Here is a 24,410-nt window from a genome sequence, read left to right as displayed (position 1 = left end):
TGGTGCGGCCTCACCTCAGGCACTGTGTGCTGTTTGGGGTGTCACAGTATAAGAAGGACATAAAAGTATTAGAGAGTGTCTAAAGGAGGGCTACGAAGATGGGGAAGGGTCTAGAGAGGAAGAAGTATAAGGAGCGGATGAGGGCCCTTGGTTTGTTCGGCCCAGAAGAGCAGGCTGAGGGGAGGCCCCATGGCGGCCTGCAGCTCCCTCATGAGGGGAGCGGAGGGGCAGGCGCTGACTCTGCTCTCTGGGGACGGCGACAGGACCCGAGGGGACGGCATGGAGCTGGGACAGGGGAGGGTCAGGCTGGGGGTTAGGGAAAGGTTCTGCACCCAGAGGTGGTCGGGCACTGGGACAGGCTGCCCAGGGCAGTGGTCACAGCACTGAGCCTGGCAGAGTTCAAGAAGCATTTACACAAGGCTCTCAGACACAGGGTTTGGTTTTCAGGTGGTCCTGTGTGGAGCCAGGAGTTGGACTTGGTGATCCTGGTGGGTCCCTTCCAACTTGGGGTATTCTGTGGTTCTGTGGTACTATGGTCAATGCCTGGCCTAGGTCCTCATAGGAGTTCTCCAGTCTGCATGTTGTCTCTATGTAGGCGTTCAGCTCATCTGCCCCCTTTCCATGTGCAGTTTTTAAGAGGCTGTGCAGAAGCAGCTGTGCTGTTTTCTCCGAGGTGCGGGTGTTGTCAGGGTGCTGCCTCAGATGCTCACCAGTTGAATGTTTATTCAGACTGGAGGAGGACAAGACTTTTGCAAATGTTATGTGGATTTGTAAGGGAAGCCAAAAGCTTTTGCTACATAAAATAGCAGGCAAACAAAAGCTGCTGCATGGGAAATATTCTGAGTTTTAAGGGGCATCAGCTTTGAGTAGACATTCATTAGATAGTACAGGTTAAAGCAAGTTGAATGTAGGCTGCTTTGGTATTTAAGTCCTGATGATGTTTGCTGCAGTACACATGGGGCTGGCAGTTGCTGACCTTTCACGTCTACCTTGTCCAACTGTCATCAGAGAGAAACCGCTCACGTATCCTGAGCCATCAGTGAAGACTGATTAGTTAATACATAGAAGTCATGGAAAAATGCTCTGTAGTGTAATATTTATTAATAATGTTCCATCTCGTATATGTGAAAGAGCCTTGGTCTCACTTGTAATATTTCCATAAGAGTCTTAAAGAGGGAGGGGAAGAAAGTGAAGCTCAGGTGCTGGGTTAAACTGAGATAATCCTGGGTAAGTTGAGCAGTTAAAGCAGGACAGGAAAGAATAGCAGTGTTTATATGGGGTGGTTCAGGTAGCGCAAGTCATGATGCACCTCTGTTGTCGTACTCACCTAACTGCTTGGGGTGGTTCAGGTAGCGCAAGTCATGATGCACCTCTGTTGTCGTACTCACCTAACTGCTTAAGGAGTCCAGAATAAAAGGAGCTTAGTGTGCTGTTATTGTTATGCCTCTTAATAGTTTTTTTTTAACTTTAATTCCTTGAGTCATCTTTTTTCTTTTTTTTTTTTTTCTTGCTTTCTGGCCTCCAGTGGCCTAACCAAATACCTTCCTCATTAAATTTAATAATAGAAAGAGTCATTAGTGAGGTGTGTTGTTCTGCTGGGAGAAGGAATGGTTGTGAGTAACGTGAATGACAGAGAAATGATTTCTGGGGTTTCAGCTGAACTTCTCCAAACTCTGCTGTGAAGCAGTGGAAGAGGAGCTCACAGAGGTGCCAGTGGGGAAGGGGTTAAGCTCTGAGTTTGATCTCCTCTTTTCCAGGGAGTGTTTCCTGGCATATATTAGAGCAAAAGGGGGCTGTAAACTTTATTTGGAGAGCCCTAAAGAAAAGTAAGCTTTGTGTACCAAGTCCCAAGAGTTTTTAAGAAAGTGGATCAATTTAGTTAAATTGTGAATGAGTATTCTCCTGTGAACATCTGTAAACTGTTGAGTTTAATTGGCCTACAGCTGGCTCTGATTGTAGGTTCGGGGGGATTTTTTTTCTTAGTATCTCATTTCCTTTTCCCTATAGTTTTCTGGTGTCATTTGTTCTTTTTTTTTTTTTTAGACATGTTAAAGTAAATAATAACACATACTCACATAGACATCCCTTTCAAAGAGCCCTAAAGAGAAGTGGGCTTATCTGGCAGAGCATCCTTTTGTAGGCACCTCTTACTGGCTGAGCATCAATGGGTTCCAGCTGGTTGGGGGGATGGAGGGCGGGTGGAAAGGTGTTTGTGAACTTGGTTTATTGGATTTATTTGCTTTATGCTGCAGTTTTCCTGTTTTTAGATTTTTTTTTTGAACCAGTTGGCAGGCGGCGTTGGATGGTTTGAATAGTGAAACTCTGCTTCGAATAGTGAAAAGGGAAAGGACAAACTCTTTCAGTTGATTTTTCTTTTGTCTGGCCAAGATGTGAATGTAACAATGTGTGTTTAGTACATCTTCACTCATAGTCCCGGGGAAATAATATAAAGAATGAGTTTGGCTGTCATTTTCTTGTGGTCTCAGTATTGTCCACTGGCAGAGATAGCAAAATTAAGTGACGACAGGATGGTGCAAGACGTGACTGAGGCCTTAAATTGACCTGAAGATTCATGATTTCCAAGTATATAATCTGCTGAATGGCTTAACTTGTTCTTTTTATTATTTCCTCCATAAATCCATTTTTTTTCCTGGCTGCCAATTAATTAACCATTTGTTTTTACCATTTCTTGAACTTAGAACATTACAACTGGTTCCGCAGGCTTATATGTTTTTTTTCAAGGTTAAATTGTGTTGTATTAGGAAAGAGCTAGAAATATATCTAGCTCTTTTTTTCAATATTAACATGCGTTAACATTGTTGAAATCACATATCAGTCATAATAATAGTCACATAATCAGTCCTGAATTCTACAAAATCCGAACTGGAAAATTTAGCAAGAAGCACCTATAATTATTAGAAATAATATTTTTAGAAAGACTGCATTGTGAGGAAAAGCTCGGGGGGGAACTGTATGGAGAGCATGCCAAATATTTATATATAATATTAAAAAGCTAAAATACTAATAACATTTGATGAAACATCTGGCAAAGTGGGTGGCATTCTTGTGCCAAAATATTTACTGTTATAAAAAGAAAACAAACTTCTGTGCATTTCAGGGACTGAACTATAATTTCATGGCAGAGTAGAATATATTATTATATAAAACAGCGGTAACCAGCTTCTTTCTTAGAGATGGATATTTCTAATTAAAATTGGAGGATTTGGAGGGTTGCCTGCACTACCGAATCCAGCTCCCACATGTTTGTAAGGCAGCAAAATCTTTGGGTTCTGTAGGTAAACTTGTCAAACTCCATCACGGAGCCGGTCGGGATGTTTGTCCTCGCAATTCAGCTGGAAGGGTAATGCGGGTCCTCGCTGCTCCTGACGGGCAGAAGCTGTTCTCTAATTTCCAGCTGAAACCTGTTAATGACCAGCTTTACTACCAGCTTGTTCTTCTGCCAGGAAGGATTAAGCTGTTTGTGGGAGGGACGAAGAACAGCTGGTGCTTTTTCTTTGGAAGCGGCAGGTGATGATACAGGCTGGAGCAGAGAAACCTGAGCTGAAGGAAGCTGGCACCACTTCAGTAGAAGAAGCGGTTTGAAGGTGTTGGATTAGTAAGTCTGGCCTGCTGGAGGACCGCTGCTCTAAGTGGTGGATGTTCACTGAGGTGGGACCGAGGAGTGACCCCTTCAGCAGCTGGGTCACCGTGGTTGCTGGGTACTGTGTTCTCACAAGAAATTCCCCCGTGATGGAGGTTTGTGCTTAATTTTGGGACATTTGGGTTAGTCACAGCCGGGGTTGATAGGAGGCTGCTGGCAGGTTCGTGCAACTGAATAGGAGGCCAGACGCTCACGGTTTTAAAGCGTGGCAGAGTAGTTAGTTGAAAACAAAGAAAACTAAAAAAAAAAAAAAGGGGGGGGGGGAGGATGGGACTGAAAGAAATTGAGCTTGAATTAATGTTTGACCTTTTTATAGGCCATGTATTTCTTCTAATGGGAAGGTAAAGGAAGGAAAAGGTGTGAGATGGCTGTTGTGAAAGCAGAAGCAGTCTGTGGTGTGGCACAGGCTTGTTTGAAAGGGGAGGGAGGAAAGGTTTATGGGATGAAGTCAAGAGAATGAAATGATGCAGAAGAGCAGCGTGGGGAAAAGGCAAGAGGCTTTAAATGTGTTCAAGTGTATGTTAGATGTTTTTCAAATACAACCCGCAAACACTCCCACCGTTGGGAGAAGATGGAGACTTTGGGCAAAAATAGTAAAATATCAATGATAATGGGGTTTATATTTAGCAAGTCACCATACCAAGTGATACGGTTTAAGCTTTTTAAAGGAGGATGGTGGAACAGATGTCAGAGGAAAAAAAAAATCTTAAGGGAGGCAGAGGAACATAGAGAAAAGGAAGGGTGCACCAGAACAGGTGATCACATGTTGCAGGCTCCTGAAATCTGGCTAAACTCTGAAAGGGCCAAATTGAGAAGTGTGAAATGAGGGATGGAGCCGTGCCAGTCAGCAAGAGATGGAAACCAGACTGACTTAATGCTTCTGAGATAATCAGATTTTTTTTTGGTGGGGGGTGGTTTTGGAACAGTAGCTGTGCCAAAATGAAAAATGGTAATTTTTGAATTTTCAAACATGATAAGAAAGAAGAGGAAGAAAAAAAAATAGTGAATTAACTGACAGTTCTTGGTAGTACCTGCTAGTGCTGTGTTTTATTTTAACATTTTAAATATATTGTTTGTTTCTTAGCTGCACAGTGTGGGAGTGTAGGACCTGCGGGCAGAGCAGCTCCGTGGTAGAGTCGGTGGATGCCTGGCGATGGGGACTCCTGTTCTGTGCTGCTCAGTGCTGAGCACCATTTTCCATGTGGTATGGAAAGCAAACATGTTAAGCAAAAAGTTGGTTATTTATAAAGATGAGGAAACGTCAACTAAGATAGGTATGAATATTCGGAATTGGTATAAAAAAAAAAAACACAAAACTGAGAACTGTGTATAAATATTTATGAGTGGGAATGGTACTAGTGAGGAAGCAAAGCCATCTCGGAAAGCTTTGTGTCAATCAACACACCCCGAGTTGTTCAAGGTGATGTAAATTCATAAAAAGGTGGATCATTCAGAACGGATCTTACGTTTGCAGCGAACAAGGGCAGGAAAAAGCATCAAGGTTTGGTGCAGGGTTTTTGTGTGTGTGATGACTTGCGGTTTAATTAAGACTAAGACCGTGTCGTAGCGTCACTTCTGGGAAGACGTGTGAAGGTGGCATACGGCAGGAGCTACTCCAGCATGCAGAGCATCAGCTCAGTGCTTTCTTGAATGGAGAAAAGTAAACAAATGGAGGGGGAAAAAAAAAGCTGGAAACGGAAGACTGTGGCTTACGAAATGATCAGAGTAGTTTCTTAAATGCTGCTATGGCTAGGGGAAAAGAAAAAGTGATTTTTCGCTGCGATCAGGCATAAAAGGGAATTCAGGAACATGCCCATGGGACCTTTCACCAGTGGCTTATGCTGCCAGGAGCAGACGCTCAGAGGATGCCCCAAAGATGTCCCGGGGGCTCTGCTCTGCCCTGGGACATGGTGGCATTCATGGGGACACAGTTTGGGGAACCACATTTCAATCTTGACTTGTTTGTATTGAAGTCCGTTTCCACCCTATGGGTTTTCCCAACTTCAACCATTCTGGCCATTAGGTTTCAGCGCGCAGGCTGGGCAGTTTTCCCAGCCACAGAAGGGGAAAAGGGTTTTGTGAAGTTCTTTGGATGCTACTGAATTTGTGCAGGTTTGGTTTATTTGCCTTTTTTTCTTTTAACAACTTAAAAGTGCTTCAGGTTGTTTAGAAATGGCTATTGCACCATTTTATAACTGTAGATCTTGTTTTTGCTACTGAAAAATAGCAAAAGCATTGTCAGAACTTGCACAACCCTTTAAATTCGTATTCATGTGGGTTTGTATGACTTGGCCCTTAGTGTGTGACATCTGTGTCTGTGGTTTTGCTGTGGTTTAGACGGGACTAAGTTACAGAGCTGAGAACGGACTTGCACCAAGATTTGAGAGAGAGGAAAATTGGGGTTGAGATCTTACCCTTTGTGCCTTGAAATGGTTGAGGATTCAGGGCTTCGGTTTGGAAAGAGATGAGCTCCAAGCGCTGAGAGAGACAGTTCTCCAGCTAGGGAAGGTTACGACTCTTTATTTGTTTTAAAAGAGGCAGGATCTGTTTGGACATTTATTAGCTATTGGTGTGCTGAGGGCAGTAGTAACAGCAGCTAGCGTGTTTTGAAAAGGCAGACTAAACAAATGCCGGGTACTGGAGGGGATGGGAAATGTTGCAAATCACAGCTGGGTTAACTCAAAGGAGGAGATGGATTTCTTGATGAGCCGGTTTTTGTCCTAAACTTTTCTCTGTTCCCGATGAATAAAATGACGATCCTCATAGTCCTAACGACCATAGCTTTCTGGAAATGTAAAATTACCAGATCTCATTAATGCTGGGCTATATCATTCATCAAAGCACTTCTTGTGCCTCATGCTGGCTCCTTTTCTCTCCCCCTCTTAATCTTTCTCTCATTATAACGATGTGTCTGCCCTTTGGACCTATCTGCTTCCAAGGAGTTGACACCTGCAGAGATATTATTTGGTGAAGATTTGTTAACTCTTAAAGAGTTGAAATGAAATGCTGAGCAGCTGGTGGGAGAAACCCAATCTGCTGGAAGCTGCTTTGCAGAATGAACGCTGCTGTAAGTACTGGGGGGAAACAAAGACCGGGCAGGTGATTGTACACCGAGGAGAAGAAATTATTTGTGCAACTGTGCAGTGCATCCTTCTGGTAAACTGCTGGTCTGTTTGTCATCAGGTCGTACAAAGGCAGTTAATGGCACCAGCTTTTCTGCTTCAAAGATATTGTAAAGATTTCCCGGTACTTTAGAGACTTGCTCCCAACCTAACGTGTTTTTTCACATGGGTTTTGTGTACTTGGGTAAGTCAAGAATAAAGTTTTCAAAATAAGGCTGACTTTCCATGAAATTAGACCTCGCTGGGGACAAATGATTTTGACACATTCATGGAAACTAGTTCTCCAGATGATACTAATAGCTCTGTAGCGCCTTTTATCTGAAGAACTAAAGCACTTCGCAAACACTTGTATTGCAGAAGTGCTGCACTGATCAGGTATTTTAGCCAAATAAATACTGTTTATAAAGGAATTTTCAAAAGAGCTTTCAGAAATACCTGTCACTGTTTCAGTGTCTTTATTCAGTGACTGAAGCTCTTATCTCTCTCAGTAGGGGATGCCAATTTACCGATGTACTTTTCGGTTAGAATCCAAGTTCCATAAGGCAGATTAGCAGTGAGAAAATGCAAGTCTCTTTGGAAAAAAAGGACTTGAAAGTTGTTTTAAAGTCGATTCTGTAATAAATGAGCCAATTTTAGATGTATCAGGTGCCACAAAAAAAAAGTCATTGGAAATGGTTAGGTCTGGGTTGTTCTAAGCTCCCCCAGCTATCATGCGAAGCAGCTGAGAGTTACCGTGTGCATCCTTCCTCCTCTGTATCCATCTGTTTTTGTCTTAGATTATGTTTCTGTTGTAAATTCTGTGGGGATCATGTGTGGTTTTGTCATTATGTGATGACGAGCACACTAGCGTTACGATCAACATCTAGACTCCTAGACAGAGATACCACGGAAAGGGATTGTTTTTAATTACTTAATTAAAAAGCATTATTCCTCATTTAGTATTTGCCAAGCTACTGACAATATTTTGATAGCTGATATTCCAGCTGACATATCATAATAGTTGTCAAAGAATAATAGCTTAGAAAGATGTAACGAAGTTCTGCAGGAATGAGACTGAATAGAGACTATTTGGTATTTCCATTAATCTCTGCCAAATACAAGAACATGGGATTGGAGAGGCCACTGGGTGAGCCAGTTCTGTTCTTGTCGTTACGGTCAACAGACCACACAAGTAGAGGAACACACCTATTAAGACTAGTTCTTAGCTTTTCCTCCTCCTGAGAAGCAGTCCAGAACCTCAGTGCTTTGACATTTATAGACGTTATTCTGATAACCTATCTGGATTTTATTGTGGTCCAAGCACGTGTCATCTTTTAATCCTGCCTCTAAATAACTTCATCTATTTCTTCTTGCTTACATCCCTGATCTTTTTATTTAATTAACCAAATTATCCACTTCAGTGTGTAGGATGTGCTGATCGTTCTCCTGGCATCCAAACTGCCTTTCTGTTTCTGTTCTGCTTTCCCCTTGGTTTGAATGGGTTATTGCAGATGATGTCTCACCAGGTCCTTCAATATCGACGATATTCCCTTCCTGACCTCACCGGACAAAGCATGCCTGCTGTATCTGAGATTGTTTGCTTTTATGGCTGCATCCTCTGGGTGACCCCTAGTTCTGTGATTGACCAATACAACTGGATTCATCTTATAAAGTTTCAAGCCATGCAGTCCCCACCTCAAGGAAAAAAAGATCAGTACCTGAACACACTGAAATGTGCAGTGTCAGATTATATTATATTCCTCCAGTGCTCACGGTGTGCTGTATCACGATCTTCCGTATGTTGGTAACAACTTCCAACTCTGGTTACCTCAGCAGCTGTTTTTGCACACTGACTTTTGTGAAGTTGTGATTAAAGAATCGGTAAGAGGAGTCCCTGAACTTGTCCTTAAGGAATTTTACTGGTAACCTTTTCGCAGACCAGAAGTTCTTTCAGCATAAGTAATTACTTTTCTTTTGTAGTTCATTAACCACTGCACATTCATGTTACTAGTTTCCATCATCTCCACCCTAGTGGTTTCCTTAATTACTGTATACTTCATTATATCAGGTCCATTGAATGTATTCTATTTTTTATTTTTTTTAAAGAAACTTAGTTATTTGGGCAACTTGACTTCTTTCAGTTCCAGATCCATTGTTCCCCAAAACTTGATTTCTGAGACTTCACGGTAACATGAGCTTCATACTGCAGTACAGGTAGTTTCTTCAGAGCAGGATGATACCACAGATAATGAGGTGTGAAGATTAATGAGGACATAGAGGTTTGGTAAGATCCTTGTTAGGATTTGGTACGGAATTATACAAAATCATTTGATAGTTGATCACTGTATTTTGTGCCTAGTCCAGTTGGCCAGTCCAGTAGCCTTGCTGGAACTGGGCTTTTGAAAGAGCTCAATATCCTCCAAGATCACTGTTCCTACAGCAGGGTTGTCCCACCCTGCCCGGATTTAGCGTGTTCTTTTGCATTGCTGCCATGTCAGAGCTGGTCGCTGCTGGGCAGCAGTAGGCAGCAATGCCTGTTTCCAAAACTACTGCACCAGCACTTTGAGCCGGATGAAAGCAGATGGTTTATAGTTCCTTCCCAAATTTCAGGGTTATTCTAATTTATCACACCGATATTGTAGGTTGTATATTATTAGTCCATTCTCTACCATGTGCTCGTATGGCTAGCTAGAACAGAGGTGCTGCTCCATTACTGATGACAAACAAAATGGGTAACATGTAGCTGTGGTTAGCCAGGGTGTCCTCAACATTCAAGTAATCGCCAGGGAAAGCTTTCCTGGGTGGGTGGATAGTGTGTGCTAGTCTAGCCTACTAGGTTCTCTGATAAGTTATAGCTTCTGTGTAACTATGCTATGTTTAATAAGTTTGCTTAGGCAGTTTACTATTTAATTCTGTATCCTTATAAAATATAAAGTGGCTGCTGATTTAAATATATATATATATTGCTGTAGGTAAATCGCTAAACTATTGTGCAGAACAGTCTGGCTCCTTGGTGAGCTGCGGTCTGTTCAGCCAAGTTTTGTGCAACCAGAATCAAGGTTTTAAATGTGGGAGGACTGAGACCCAACCACTTGTTTCTGAAATCAGCATTTCTGAAGAAGATGAAGTGGCCATACTGATCCTATGCCAGGACGGCTGCCTGCACTCTTTAAAATAAATGGTGAAAATTTGACAGACAGAGAGGAGAACTAATTATGGTTGAAGAATACAGAAAAATACCATTTACAAGAGTAAACACAGTCTCTCTACTGTCCCCAGGAAAAAAAATAACAAAGAGAAGATGAAGTACGTCTTCATCAAGGGAGAAAATAGCAAGTATTGAAAGGCTGGGCTTGTTTTGGTGCACAGTGGTGTAAGAGGGTGTAGCTCAAGGGATGTATTGATGTGAGATGCATTCACACTAGATGCAGTCTGTAACAGGGAGCTGACAGCTCTATGACACAGTTGTAGGGGAGAGGCAGATTCTCTGGATGTTACGTAGGCATCTCGTTGAAAGCAAGCCATGGAGTAAAACTCAATGGACTCTCAACTACGAGAGGCCAAACCAAATGATCTAATGATCCCTTTGAGCCCTAACCTCTGTGAATCAGTCTAGCTACATGAATTTCCACTAGGAAACATTTGGGGTTTTTATTGTGTGGAGGTTCAGGACTTGTTTAAGGAGATCGTTCTATAGGCTGCTGTATTTTGTTCCCAATATGATTCAGCTCAGTCTGGTGAGACACAAATTGAAAGCAATTAGAACTGTCAGCGGTGCTCTTTCTCGTTAGAAGGCTTGACAGCTCTCTGCTGTCACAACATGTCCCTGAGCATATCGATGCAGCGCTGCTGAAGGTGAGGAAGAGGAGCAGTCTTTCTGGACGGCATTCTGACGGTCACTTTGGAAGTCCTTAAGACAAATTCGGCACTAAACTTCCGAGATTCACCATGTTGAACTGTCTTTGCTCCAAGCGACCTGCCAACGCTCTTGTAAACTAACCAAGCCCTTCTTGCCTCCATCCTTATGACAATCTTTAGCTTTGAGTTTGGTTTGCAGGGTTGCCTTGCCCCGTCCCGCTGTGTGGGGCCGGGGATGGAGCACGAGACACGGGCACACAAAAACACGATGCGCAACCTGGTGAGTGCTTGGGGGCTGTCACGGGACTTCTGGATCCCAGTTCCCTCCCGGCCACTGTTCACCTGCTCAGGTGGACCCTTTCCATCTCCCGTAAGGGCAATCTGCTTTCGTCGTCCTCAGCTTGATTTCTCTTGGCAGCCGAACTGGATGTGGTTGACAGATTATGTCTGAGAAGGGCTCTGGTAATTGCTCGTTCTGTTCGGTGACTCTGGCGGTGACAGATGGTCACACTGAATGTTGAAAATGTTCGGGACCTCTGGATGATCCCCAAGCTTATGAACACCAAACTTTGCCAACGTTTCTGTTATCTATTAGCAGAAGAATTTAAAATATTTCCTTGAATTACTATTTTTTCCCCTGCATCTTAGGCATGTTTTCCTGGGTTTGTACTTTCCTGGAACAGTCTCCTTTTCATTTTTTTACTTATTAAAGAAAGTCTCAAGATGTTAGTACAGACTGGCATAAGTAAGTGCCAACTGCTCTTGCAGACTCGTTAACAAATTTATTTTTGCCTGAGAATGGCACATATGGCCCAGAACGGAAATATTAGGGTCTGTAGTCTTTGTGAGGGCTGGCAGATATTGTCTGAAGAAATAGCATTTGGGTCAGGCATAAATTTCATTTTTATTTTTGTTGCCGGAAGGACGTCTCGATTTTTTTTTCTGAAGTGATGGTCTTCAATCATTTAGCAGCCCTGTGACAGCTCTGGAGGTGCAAAAAAAAACCCACCAGAAGTCAGGAAAGCAGCCAATTTATTTATGGCATCCCTTTATTGCAGTTTAGTAGCTGCAGACAGGGTAAGCCAGCTTATGTGCCTGAATTTCATGGACCACAAATTGCCTGCAAACCTTGGTGGAGGAAGATGGCTCGGCTGAGCTGCCAGGTGTGAGTTTGGTGCTGTGTTGGGGTTTATAGGTTTTATAGGACATGGAGAAAGCAACCTGAACGGGAGTTGTACTCACATTTACACGCTTATGCTGACTTCTTCCTAGTACATGCTCTGAAATGCTTATTGTGCTCTGTTTTCCAGGTAGTTTCATGATGTTGCCACCTCTGAGAGCCAAGTAGGGAGTTGTAGTGCCTTTGTACAGATTCCTTCATCCCCCCTTGCTCTGATGAGATAAATATTGTGGCTGCGTGTCACACTTCAATGCATACACAACTGGAATCTCATCCTGTTCCTACTTGTCAGTAATATGGCACAATTTATGTTTGGAAAATGCTTCTGTAGTCTTTCAAAACACATCAGGGCTCTGGCTGCAGAGTTGGGGTGTCAGCCACCGAGCATGGACCAGGACGGGCAAACCTTTTTGCTGCTGTCTCAGGTTTTTCATGCAGGTTTTTTAATCTTCAGCAAGTTTATCGCGCTCGATCACGTTTGTATATTCAGCCAGGGTATGTGGCAAACTGGCTTAAAATGAGTTTCTTGCTGTTGTGAGCTATTCTGATGGATGTCTGGATAATTGTCCTATCTGCATACGTGAGAAGGAGAAGGAAATGATTGCATCCCCAGCCTTATTTAACGGAGTGAAGGTTGTTCTGAAGATCTAGAGGGAGGAGATTGGCGCAGCTCGGATACATTTAAATCAAATCAGTAAATTAATCAACATCTTGTTATGGTGGCGTAGTGTGCTAGGCTTAATTACGGGAAAAAATGGTAGCTGGTGTGTGTGTATATATATATGTATTTGGAGGAATAATTCAGGATGGTTGGACTTTGTGATTGCCTGAGATGCACGAGGGAGCAGGCCAGAGGCTGGGTAAGTTTGCCATCCGTCCGTCCCCTTTCGGTGGGAGATGCAGGTGGGTTCCCAGCTCGGGATGCCTGGCATCGTCAGCAGCTCTCACCGCCTTCCTCCGACGCGGGGTCTGTGTGTGTGTTCGGGCATTTTGCTGTTTTTGAGAGTCGTGTGGCTACTTTTCTCTGTTTCTCACTTAATTTCATTGATGAATTCATCAGTGCCACTGCTCCGTGTCCTTTGCTTGGAACTTTCAGTCCTTTTATTTTCTTAATTAAGGTAACGGGGCAGGTGGAAGTAATCTTTTTGTGCTTCTCCCAACTGCTTTTTTTCTCTTTCTCCTTGCCTTGAAGCTAATTTTTGGAAGTGAAGGACTCTGGATCTCAATGTGGCTCCTAAAGCAGTGCCCCAGTCCAGAACTGGATGCTTACAGCAGCAACAATTGCAGAATCTGAAGGAAATCTTGCTGATTCCAGCCTCGAATTAAACACACGAAAAGATGAGATGGAGGATCTTTTTGTGTTTTCCTGGTGTTTCGCAGCTTTTCAATCAGAATTGTTGAAAGTAGGGGTGCTTTCCATTGTCAGGGAACGAAGCGTGCCATTGAGATGCTCCTCGGTATGCTGGCACGTGGATATGGTGCAGTACAGCCGGGTGGAACCCCCTGCTGAGCTCCTGGGCAGACCTGGAGAACAAAATGGCCTGGACGTGGCCCTCCTGCTTCCTCCCTGTGAGCCAGCTTGCTCGGTGCTCCGTTGGGCATCTCTACAGCCAGCCGACTTCAGTAGGACAGCAAAGCCATAACCCACTTCTGTGCAAGCTCCTTTGCTAGAAGGCCGAACAACTCAACAGTCTCTTTTCATCACTTTCTCCAAGACTTACTTACGTGCTGGGATTATCAAAGATGGTATTAACGGTCGGGGAAAGAACTACTGTATACAAATGCTCATTTTGGGGGAAAAACCTGTGCAGGTGTGGAACACAGTGCTTGTCTGAGGTGCTCTGGGGGGAGCAGTAATCGTGGTGCTGATAGGAAAGCCAAAGCAGGCACGATGAGGCTCACCAGGCAATATCTGAGCGTGCCAGCCTCAGCAGCACACGCAGGCTCTGGCAAGGCAGCCCAGACGTGCCACAGCTGCTGGCCTTCTTCCCTGATGTCCCTGTGAAGCGTCTTTGTGTTGGAGGGGAGTTGAAAGCTCTGCGAACGCTGCTGGGAAACCCTCTGGGGTTTGCTTTCCTCAAGTGCTTGTGATGCTCTTTTCTTCCCTGGCGCAGCTGCTCCGGATTACTTCATCTACTATTTTGGATAGTCAGTCGTGGGATCGATGCAGGAAAGTCAGACTTCCAGCAAAGGCTGCTCTGCTTCAGCACTCTGCTCTTTCCAAAGGTAGTTGGAGAGAGCAATTACTTTTGAAAGTTACTCTTTTCCCCTCTCTACTGACATGAAACAAAACTAAGGAAAGAAGACAGCCGCCTGCTTTGCCTTGCAGGATTCCCACGTTGCTCAACCCAGGTCAGATAAGTCCAGTAACGCCAGACCCAAGTTAAAAATTGAGCGCTTCGGATTTCTAGCAACCCCCCTGACTGCCACTTGCATCTCACTGGCTAAGTGGTTTAACACAGAAAATAATCCGTGTAGGAAGGTCACGACGTTCAGGTGAGCCAAGGGCGATGTAAGCAAACGTGCTTTTAAGGATCTGCTGCTCTCTGAATGTAGCTGAGAGCCTCGGCTGGGACAGGGTAGATGCTCTCCTGAATTTTGGGGCGTCACCTGTTGCTTTGAGACTTGCTGGGTTTTAGAAACAGAAGTACTTTTCGGCTGTTGCTTGAGCTTTTTGCAGTGCTGGTGTGGGTTTGGGGATGGTTTCACTCTGTCAGCAGCTGCCTGCCTCCTGCCTGGCGTGCCGAGTCGTCCTTCCCTTGCTGGGTCCCTGAGGGTCTGCGGTTCTGTAAGAGACTGCGTTGTGCAAATCAGCAGAAGTAGCTGCAAAGTAGCTGAACTTTGTTCTCAGGCGTTTGTATTTAACGGAGAGTCTGGTACCTGATGTCTTCAGCAGCCTCAAGGACTCTGCTTTCTCATTATGTTGGTCTTAGGAAATATTTTAATGATTCTCATTCCTCTAGCAGTGGCCACCATGGTGACGATGCTGAGATGTCTGACAGAAGCTGGGTGATCTCGGGAACCACAGTAACAGAAAGGGGATGGAATTTGGCAGTGCTAAATGCAGGGTTCATGCGCTTGGGGATTAATACAGAAATATCAGCTGTAAGCTAGGAGCTCATCAATTGGAAATGATGGAGGGTAAGGAGTGGTGATTACACCACCAGCTGATTACAGAATGACTTTGAGCTGCCAAAGTGATGCTGCTCGGGGGGGAAAAAAAAAAAGGCAAATGTAACCCAGGGAGGGTATTTCTAGCAGAGATTGGAAAGTATTCATGTCGCTGTACACGTCTCTGGTTAGATGGTATATGAAATACTGGGTGTGGTTTCTGGTCATCTCTACTGGGGGAAAAATAAGAGTAAAGTAGTCTGAAAGGTGATACAGTTCTTTACAGAAGGCATTAGGCTCCTGAAGTGGGGGTAAAGAGCTATTTCCTTTAAATAAAATAAAAACAGTCGTCACAGATAAGAGTAAAGAAGCCAAAAATATACCTGGGAATTGGAAGAAAGTTCCTAGCAAGTAAAGAAGTGAGCTCTGAACAGTGAAGGCAAGAAACTTTGGGTGTTTGAGCTTGTGATAGTTACGAAGGGGGAGATGCGGGAGATTGTACTCGGAGGAGCTGAAGGGTGAGCTTAATCACCCTGCAAATCCTCTCCAGTTTTTTGCCCTTGTTTGACACGCTTCACGTTTTAAAATCCGTTTGTATTTAAATGGGAGACTTTGAAAGCAATTGCAGGGAAGGCTTGCCAGTTTTCTGTTGTTGGGTATAGCTGCAAATGAAAGAAATGTTCCATTTACTGTAGAAAACAGCTACTGCTGTTGCCTCTCATAGAAACCATATCGGTTTTGTTGTTACTTGAAGTCTGAGAAATGATGAAATCTTTAATAACTTGGTGCTTGCCCGTGTTCTCCCGGGCTTGTGGCAAATATCAGGTGTTAGAGAAACTGTTGAAATTAGCTTGGAAACAGAAGATGTATCGTACTGGGGAAAAAAAAAAAAAAAAAGCACTGCTAATAAAAATCCTCCAAACCCACCAAAGTCAGGAGAGGGAGACGACTTTGGAGTAGTTGTAATTACGACACCTGTAACTCAGAAAGTTCTGTCTGCAGTCAGTAGCTCTAGTTAGTCTGGAAGGTGGAAAAAAAGCAAAAAGAACCAGGATTACATAAATAATGAAAGAGCTGAAAATGCCTTGGTTTTGTAATGTAGATGAAGGCAAGGTGTCATGACAGGAACACATTTACATATTAGAATTATTTAATTATCGTATCTTGTCCTCTAAAGCAGCAAAATGATCATGAATATTCATGCCTTCAATTAAAATATTAATGACAGACTGATACTTGGGGTTTTAGGTCTCCAAACACCCATAAACAGTTTTATTTAAATGCAGAGAAGAGTGGAGGGAGAGTGGAGGTCGAAAAGGAATTGCCTTTTTGTTTTCAGGACGCGGAGAGTCGAGAGTTCTCCTTGAAGGCAGAAGACTCCTTTAGCTCTGCATTTGCTCTGTGACAGCTCTTTAAAGGCATCCTTTGGGCACCTTCGCCATGCCCACACGTGTGGCTGGAGACGTTTGCATCCCATGGCCTTGCCGAGCACTTCGGGAGTTGATTTGCTCTTAAATGCAAGCCTGAAACCTCCGATGCACAGGTTGGCACAGAGTTTTGTTTGCATTTTTGGGCTGTAGGTGCATGTTACTGCACCTGCCTTGCGGTACCTGTGCAGCACAGGTTTTTCGTAGAGCTCTTGGGGCTGGAGTTCGATGATCTTTAAGGTCTGTTCCAGTCTGAGCCAGTCTGTGATGATCTGCAGTGTCTTCAACTGTACTTATTTTGCTTCCCAGATGTCATTACAACGAGCGTGCTTTGGTGTTGTCAAATTAAGCTAAACCTTGCTGGCCTTAAGGTAAGGAAGCTACAGGTTAAAGGTGAGGTCTAAAGAAGAGAGTGAAAGTCTTCAAGCACTGAAACGTTGTGAATCGTTGCTCCAAAATTACGCAGCTCGCCCTTACAACAGGTTGTGCTAACACAGAGGAATTCCACAAGGATAACCAGACAGAAGAGATCCAACTTTTCATTATTTATCAGGCGGGAGGAGAGCACACGTTTCGTTTATATGCGCACAAGTGCTCAACTGTTCAGGATAAACAACTAACTGCACGGGTCCAAGCCTTTTGGCTGCTCCTTTGTGTAGGGCTGAGCGTGCTGTAGAAATAACCAACAGCGTGCTTTTGTGTGTTGAAATGAGAGGCTGAGGATATGTTTCAGGTAAAAAGAGACCTAGGGACGGTTGGTGGGGAGGCAAGAGGAGTCTGGAGTTTCAGGTTTGGAGTTACCACGCAGGCTCCTCATGACCATATTGTCTTAAAGGAGTTTGGGATAGCAAAGATGGGGCATACCACGGGGCGCGTGCGCCTTTCTTGGGGTTTAATAATCTGTTGATCAGCAGCTCCCCGCCCGATGTTGAATCTTGCATCTTGTTCCCTCTGTCACAAAAGCCCAGATGCTCTGAGGACCGACCGGCTAGGGGTGATGTGTAATCAGTCACCTCTTCTCGCTGTAACCCAGGGGAGCTAATTCCTAACCTGCTTGAGTTAGACATTTATTTACTTATTTTCACTTGTTGTGGTTAATGCTTTCATTTGCAAAACATCACCCTTCATTCCTTATTGCCTTACGCCTGTTAAAAATATATGTACAATTGGCAAAGCTACTGAAAGAAAAATAGTTCTTGTATTTGAACGTGATAGTCTGCTAGCGCTGCCGAGCTGAAAGGAAGCAAGCAAGATCCCGAGACTAACACATGAGCTCTGTTTGCTCACCTGGGTGTGGAAGAGGGACATGGAACTCCGAAAGCTTTATGGTCGCTGGTTTGTATGGACCCGATTTACATACAAGTTCTAGGCTTCTGTCTCAAAAGGAGTCTTGTAACTTCTGAAGCTTGTTTTTTCAGGAGTGTAGGTGGAAGATACAGACACCTTTAGTGGTGCAGGTGGGTATTGGCTCACTCTTTGCCTGTGCTGCCTGAGCTGGCAGCCCTCTTCCTCCTGTAGGATCTGTGTGAACCCATCCATTTTGCGCCTTATGCTGTAGGTCTAAATGGTGTGAAACACTGCAATACCTGAAGATTTGGGGCCAGAGAGCCCGTGGTGTGCGATCTCCTTTGTTTCACTCGTTTGGTGCGTGCTGGGGAGAGCCCAGGGCTGTCTGCGTGAAGGTTCACAAAATGGCTGAGGGTGGAAAGGACCTCTGAAGATTGTCTAGCCCATCCTGTCCCTGCCAAGCAGGAAAGGTTGCCCCCGTGCTGCCTCAGCAGTGCCGTGGCAGCAGCCACCAACCGTGGCAGAAGCTTTGCCTCGCAGCCGTGCTGACGGTGTGGGACGGCGCCTGGGGTGGAGGTGATCGCTGCTGGTGTCCGGAGCGAAGAGTTTCACGGGATGGGAAGCAACCTTACTGCAGCTGTAAGTCAGTGACCCTTTCTCCTAGGAATCCACATGTGTATTTAAAAAAATAAATCTGGCAGAAGCGTGAGCTGCCACCGCCAAGAAGACGACGGACACCACCCAAAATGATTGCGCTGCGAAGGCTTTCGGAGGATTCAAGAGTGACAGGAGAGCCTTTCGGTTTGCTAAGCAAACTGTTGGGGAGCTTTTGAAGAATGTTTTAAAAGACAGAGGAAAGATGCCACAAGTCGTAAATGTCAGGAGAACATTGAGATACATTGATCTATCTCAATATTGAGATATGGAGGCATTTTGCGGTTCCTGGTGGCGAAATTCAGAACCACCACGTGCTTGTAAAGAGTTAAATGCAGTTCCTGACATCGAGGGCACGAGTGCTGCATAGCCATTCTTGCATTTGTTTTGAACTTTAAAAAAACAACAGGCTGATTAGCTGGAGCAGCTTTCCCCTGAGGGAAGACTACGGAGTGTAATTTCATTACAAAATACAGTGCTTGGAGATGAACTGGAGTTGGATTTTTTTTTTTTCCCACCCTAAGGGATTTGACATTTCTATTTCTTGACATTTCTCTCATTGTTAGACTAGCTGCTTTGTGCTGTGCTTTTTTTCCTCCCCTGGCAAAACCGTAGCTGTCTCCTTGAAGCTTGGAGCATCTTTTCTTGTAGGTAAAGCTGGTAATGGTTTGAATTAGCTCAACAAGCAGATGGTTGGAAAAGGAGGCTACGCTACGGAGTTTAAACGTGTAGCACTGGGACAAGCAGTGTATTGCCAAAAAAAAAAAAAGTATTAAGCAGTAGTCCCTTGAACACGGGTACATTTAAAACTGTCATTAGGAAAGGATGTTACATGGTAAAAAGAGATGTAAAAATAGCAACGGGTTACTCAGAGGTCTGGCTTAAGGTGTGTTACCCACATCAAAAGTAGCAGCTGCGGCGGTTTTGTTCTGGAGCCCGTTATTTTAGGAATAACGGGTGTTTGTATGATGCTTTTCTGACTTCAGCCACTTTCCTCCACTGTTCAATTCTGCAGTCTTTGAGTGGTAGCATAACAGGCCAGCTCATCTAATGCGTTGGAAGTCTGTCATTTATTTGTAGGGGAACAGTGCAGGTATTTTTCCACCTCCGTCCGTGACGATCCTGTGGCACTTCTGGTGATGGGCTCCGGGCTTCTGGCAGAGTTGACGGCATCGCAGCTACTCACAGATTGCTGCCAGCACAGCGATGCTGGCTGGGATGTTAACCTCTACAACCAAAGTCCCTGCTGTAATCCTAGCTCTCCTGGCAAAGCCATTGTTTTAACTGGGTTAACACGGCTCGCTTAGAGAGCGTAGCTTTGCTGTAATGGCATAAAGCTGGTTTACGGTAGGTCTGAATTTTGGGTACTTGGGTAATTTGGGTAATTGTTGGTAGCCTCAGCAGCAGAGGTCTTCATCTGAGCCCGGGTGGTTTCCAGCCTTAGCTTGATTCCTCCTCTTTCTCCTTAGTTTGATTCCTCCTAGTTTGATTTCGTTCACTCAAATCAGACTGATTTTCATTCAGTACATTCAGGACAACTGATTTTTTTGTTACATATTTTTTGGTAAATACTGGAGGAAAATCTTCACTCCAGAAGCTGGCTGATGGTGAGGAGCATGTGGTCATCTTCCTTGCCTAAACCTTTGGATTTTCTCTGCTCTGAAAAAAAATCCTGAAAAACCGAATCAAACATCAGCTATACCAAAAAAATCACAGGATTAAAAAGGATAGAAATTCCTCCCTAAAATACAAAAACAGCTTTTTGCTGATGCTCTTATTGCATTGACTTGTGTCTAATTTCCTAGGTTGGAGTACGGAGTATCGTTGTGACTGCTAAGCACAGCTCGGCTCGCTGTCAGCTTTTGGGGCGCAGACCCCGCTGAGGATCCGTGCCCGCCTGCTGCATGGTGCCAGCAGAGAACTTTTCTCGAGGCCCTACAACACGGCGCCTCGACGTAGGCGTACGGTACAGCTTTTAAAATTCTGGGGGAGGTGGGAAACCTCTTAGATCTGCCACTGCTCCTGTGTTGTGGGCCCCTTTGTATTACCGAGTGTCGCTCCGGATAACTCAGCTCTCTTCCTCTGTTACAGTTTGGCTGCTTTCCTCGGTTGTAAGTAGCCCTTGTAGGGGGAAAAATAGGGGGGATAGTGCTGGCTGAGTACTCCCTCCATCAAATAAGGATTCTTCTGCTGCTGATTTTTCTTGATGAGCAGTAGCTTTCAAAGTAAGTTTGGTGGATGTTTGAAGCTGAAAGGTTAGGACCACAGGAGAGGGGGACTTCTGAACTCAGTACTCCTTTCCTCCTTTCAGATGCAGAATGGCTTACATCTATTTTTAAAGAGTGATGGATTTCCAGACTGTAGTTCCACCTGGTACACCACAGCTTGGAAATACTGTTGTCCAGACTTACAGCTTCAAGAAGCAGCTTCCGTGCTCAGGGAATGCATTCTTTGGGATGGGAGTAACTGTGGTTTGTGCGCATTCCTCTGCCTTCTTTTACAGCGTACACTCGGTGCCAAGTTGACTTTTGCTTTTGCAGTGTGGATGTTTGACCAGATCTGAGGACAGCTGGTGTTCTTGCACAGGCTGCTGAGCAGCCATCAGGCTTCATTCGGTCCTTGGCTGGGTCTGAATCACGTCAGTGACCAATATAGGAAAGGGTGTTAGTGTGTCCTATTGCTAATCAGACCTTTCAGAGAGGTCTGCCCACCTGCAGACAGTACAGAAGAAATCTTCTCTTCCCTTTTTGTCCAGCACCACTTGGTCCATAAACACAATTTCTAGCTGCTCTGCACTAGTGTGAGCACTTCTGCTTCTCGTGGCTGAACAAAGAGCACGTATTTGTATTACCTGTGAAACTATAACCCAAAGTGTTCCAAATTACAGATGAAACTCTACTGAGCTAGTGACTTTCTGCTGATAGAGCCTCCCAAAGCAGCAGGTTTGGTTTTGTTTTTTTTTGTGATGAAATTGAAACATTCAGATGTTAGCTTCTTTACCCTGTGACTGTTGAGTGCTTTTAAATGCATTTTAAAATAAGAGCATGGCTACTGCTTGAATTGCTTTTTTAGACGTGTCTTTTGCGCTTTTCTTTTCCTTGTCGCCTGCACAAGGGTGGCAACAAACAAAAATAAAAAAATAATCTGGAGAACTCCCAAGAGATTTCTGTAACGCAGGACAAACAGGAGTCCTCTGGTCAACACTGAGCAGAACTGTTAAGTGTCACGGCTGTGGAAATGTATAGAAACGTGCCTGGAAAGGTCTGGTCATTCCTCTTCCTAGAGTTTGTTATATTAGATACAGCATGATTCTGACATATTGACTCCTATGAAATGGTTTTTTATTAAAGTCGCCAGGTTATTCTTGTGCTAGCAATTGCTTTGATTAAGCACCGCATTAGGGTCATATCCTAGAATAACAGCGTTTCGAAATCCCTGGCCGCATTTGAAAGAATAGTGATTAAAGTTCTGGCTGTTTTCCTGTGCTTGCTAATGTCTGCTGAGGGTTGAGTTACCTCCTTTTTATTGGCGCTGGAGTTCAGTTACAGCCCCGTGCAGTTTCGTGCCAATATCGGTAACAGTCTCCAGGGGGAAGCAGTTTTGCATTAAAATGCAAGAAGTAAAAAAGCTGTAGCAAAATTAGCACCAGGGTCTGGAATTTCTAGCGCAACTTAATAGCCGCAGCGTTGGTTTGTTTTCCGAAGTCTAATTCATCTTTGATTGAATTTCAGGCGAAACAAAGCAAGGAGGATAAGGAGGTGGGGAAACCCATCTAAAAGAGATTATGGATGAACAGGTTGAAAAATGCTGCCTGACAGGTCGTACTCTGAGCAATCGGATCGCTTCTGCTGGAGCTGGGAGTTGGTTTGTGCATTTCGTGCGCTGGCATGGACAAGGCGTTTCGGTTCCCTTGGGGAAAGCCCGTGTTATTAGTGGGGATCATTCTGCATATTGCTGGGAAATGAATTAATTCACACCAGCGTACACACAGATGAGGAGTAAAGACATTCTTTTGTTGTTACGAATTTATAGTGGCGTTGCAGTGTTGAATAACCAAGTAGGATATATTTTGCCTTGTCTCCACATGCCAGCTTTGTAACATTTTCAAGACTTGTCAAAAGATCGGCAAATTTGTCTTCATTAGAACCGACGCATTCATTAATATGTAGAAAATGAGTCTATGATGGCTTTCTTGGGTGGCACAGCGGTTGCTGTAGTCCTTGCAGTGTACAGTTGCTGAGTCCTCAGTTTCTTTGTTGTGTCCTGGTGTTAAAAAATTGAACAGGCGTCTCTGCAGATGTATAGTTGTGTGTCTCTAATTCTAGAAGACCATACAATGCTTTACATTATTTCATTATTTCTTGTAACAGGCCCACGAGGGGTGGGTAGCAAGTCTCAGGAGTGGTTGGGTTGAGGTGCGGTATTGTCCAACATTGTTCTATGAGCCTACGGCCTCACCAAATTTCTCTGTTATAACTCCCAATTCTATCCTTTAAGGTGGCTGTGAGCTTTTAGGTATTAAAAAAAAAAAAGGGGGGGGGGGTTGAAATGTGGGAGGTTTCAGAGTTTGAACATTTTATAGGAATATAAAACCATAAATGACTAGATGTCAAGTCATACCTTTGTCTTATTTCACTTGCTCTCTCTGTTTGCTCACTTTTTTTTTTCTTCTGACATTAAAACTGAAAGAAAACATGTCACGAATATAAAAAAAAATTCAGATAGGAGGCATTTACCACTACAGGAGATAAGATAAAGAAAGAAAGCTTTGAGAAGAAAACAGTTAAAAAGCGAGCGCAGGGTGTAAGTAATCACAGTTCATTAGCTCTAGCATGTTTCCTGGCTTTGGATAAGGATTTACGCAGCAGCCATGCTTTGGAAGAGCTTACATCTGTACGCAGTAGTTTTAGGGAAACCGACAAAATAGTAAATATGCAAGCTGCCAAATACATTAATCAAAGTGTCTGCTGCTGAGTTGCGTGGCCTGGGAAGAAAAAAAAAAAAAAGAAAAAAACAAGGGGGGGGAGAAAAGTATGCATTTAAAACAAATTCTGTAGCTGAAAGGAGACTTTACATATGTGGCTGACACGCTGATCAAATGATAAAGTAGAGTCAAATTGAACCTCAACCTTTTGTACGGGCTGTGAAAGTGAAGGCACGGTGCAGTTTTTCAAGGCAGATGGAGTGTGAGCAACTAATAAATCAGGTTTTGAAACATTAAAGAGCAACTTATTTAAATGCATATGGTGTTGGATCTCAGACAAGACAGTATAGGAGAGAGTAAAAGGATTGGGCATGGGAACATCAGCAGAACAATATGTCTGTGCAGCATCTCTGTGCCTGCATCCAAATCAGCTTCTTGTGCCGGAGCCCGGTACGTAGCAAGCGAAGGGTAATGGCAGGTGGTCAGGGGCGAGCAAAAAAAAGCTGATCAGGGAGAAATTTCAGGCAATGAGTGGGTGGTGTGCTCCCAAACTCACCAGCAGCAGTTTGGTGAGTTGGAGCCACGTCCTCCGCTCAATGGAGAGCAAGGATTTAGGAAAGGGGAATAAAAGCTTTGCTCTAAAGATGTTGTATGAAATTTGGGGAGCACAACCTCCATCAGCTTTCTGGAAATTGGTTTCTGGATTGTTATTTAAGGTGTTGATAGCAACGTGTGTTCTCATGGGTGGGGACTTTGTACCTGGACCAAAGGAAATGCTGTGGTCGTGGTGTTAAGGCTTGTGCTCGTGCTCCCTTTGGTTCGGGAGAGGCAATGTGTGCCAGCATGGCCTCTCCTGTTTTGGGAATCACTTTTCCTTCAGCATGGTTTGAAGCAGCGTGTGCTGTACAAACTAGGCCACAAGCTATGGCTCTCATCCCTTCTTTCCCAGTTTTATAACACAGAGGAATTGGTGATAATCCAGCCATCAGGCTTGACTTGACTTCAGCTGGGATTTTAAAGTCTTTGGGTGCGTGGGATCATTGTTCTGACTGTCGTGTTCCCAACCCCAAAGCAAGCAATGATTCTTTAATGATTCTAAGCAGGGTTGATGCATGTTTGGGAAGCCCTGGCCTCCCCTGTCTGTCCAGGACCCCTGGCACAGCAGCCCCATTGCTCTGTGGGGCAAACCGAGAACCAGCCAGGAGCC

At 44.2% G+C, this 24,410-nt stretch overlaps 1 protein-coding gene and 1 long non-coding RNA gene across 8 annotated transcripts in view; both read left to right on the top strand.

Annotated features, from left to right (window-relative positions):
- EXOC4 (exocyst complex component 4) overlaps positions 1-24,410 on the top strand; it is a 382,143-nt gene that overhangs the window by 148,082 nt on the left and 209,651 nt on the right. The gene's annotated exons all lie outside the window — the stretch shown is intronic.
- LOC121064486 lies at positions 3,044-19,817 on the top strand. 2 transcript variants are annotated; one of them, XR_005816516.1, is made up of 6 exons: positions 3,044-3,756; positions 4,746-4,935; positions 16,251-16,454; positions 16,648-17,431; positions 17,572-17,795; positions 17,897-19,817. It is a non-coding gene; the product is annotated as an uncharacterized LOC121064486 (long non-coding RNA). The 2 variants fall into 2 exon arrangements; XR_005816515.1 differs by having other exon boundaries at positions 17,572-19,817.

This window comes from Cygnus olor, chromosome 1 (genome assembly GCF_009769625.2).
Source record: "Cygnus olor isolate bCygOlo1 chromosome 1, bCygOlo1.pri.v2, whole genome shotgun sequence".
Lineage (NCBI taxonomy): Eukaryota > Metazoa > Chordata > Aves > Anseriformes > Anatidae > Cygnus > Cygnus olor.
Note: the sequence above shows the minus strand (reverse complement) of the source record. Positions and strands in the feature narration are given on the sequence as shown.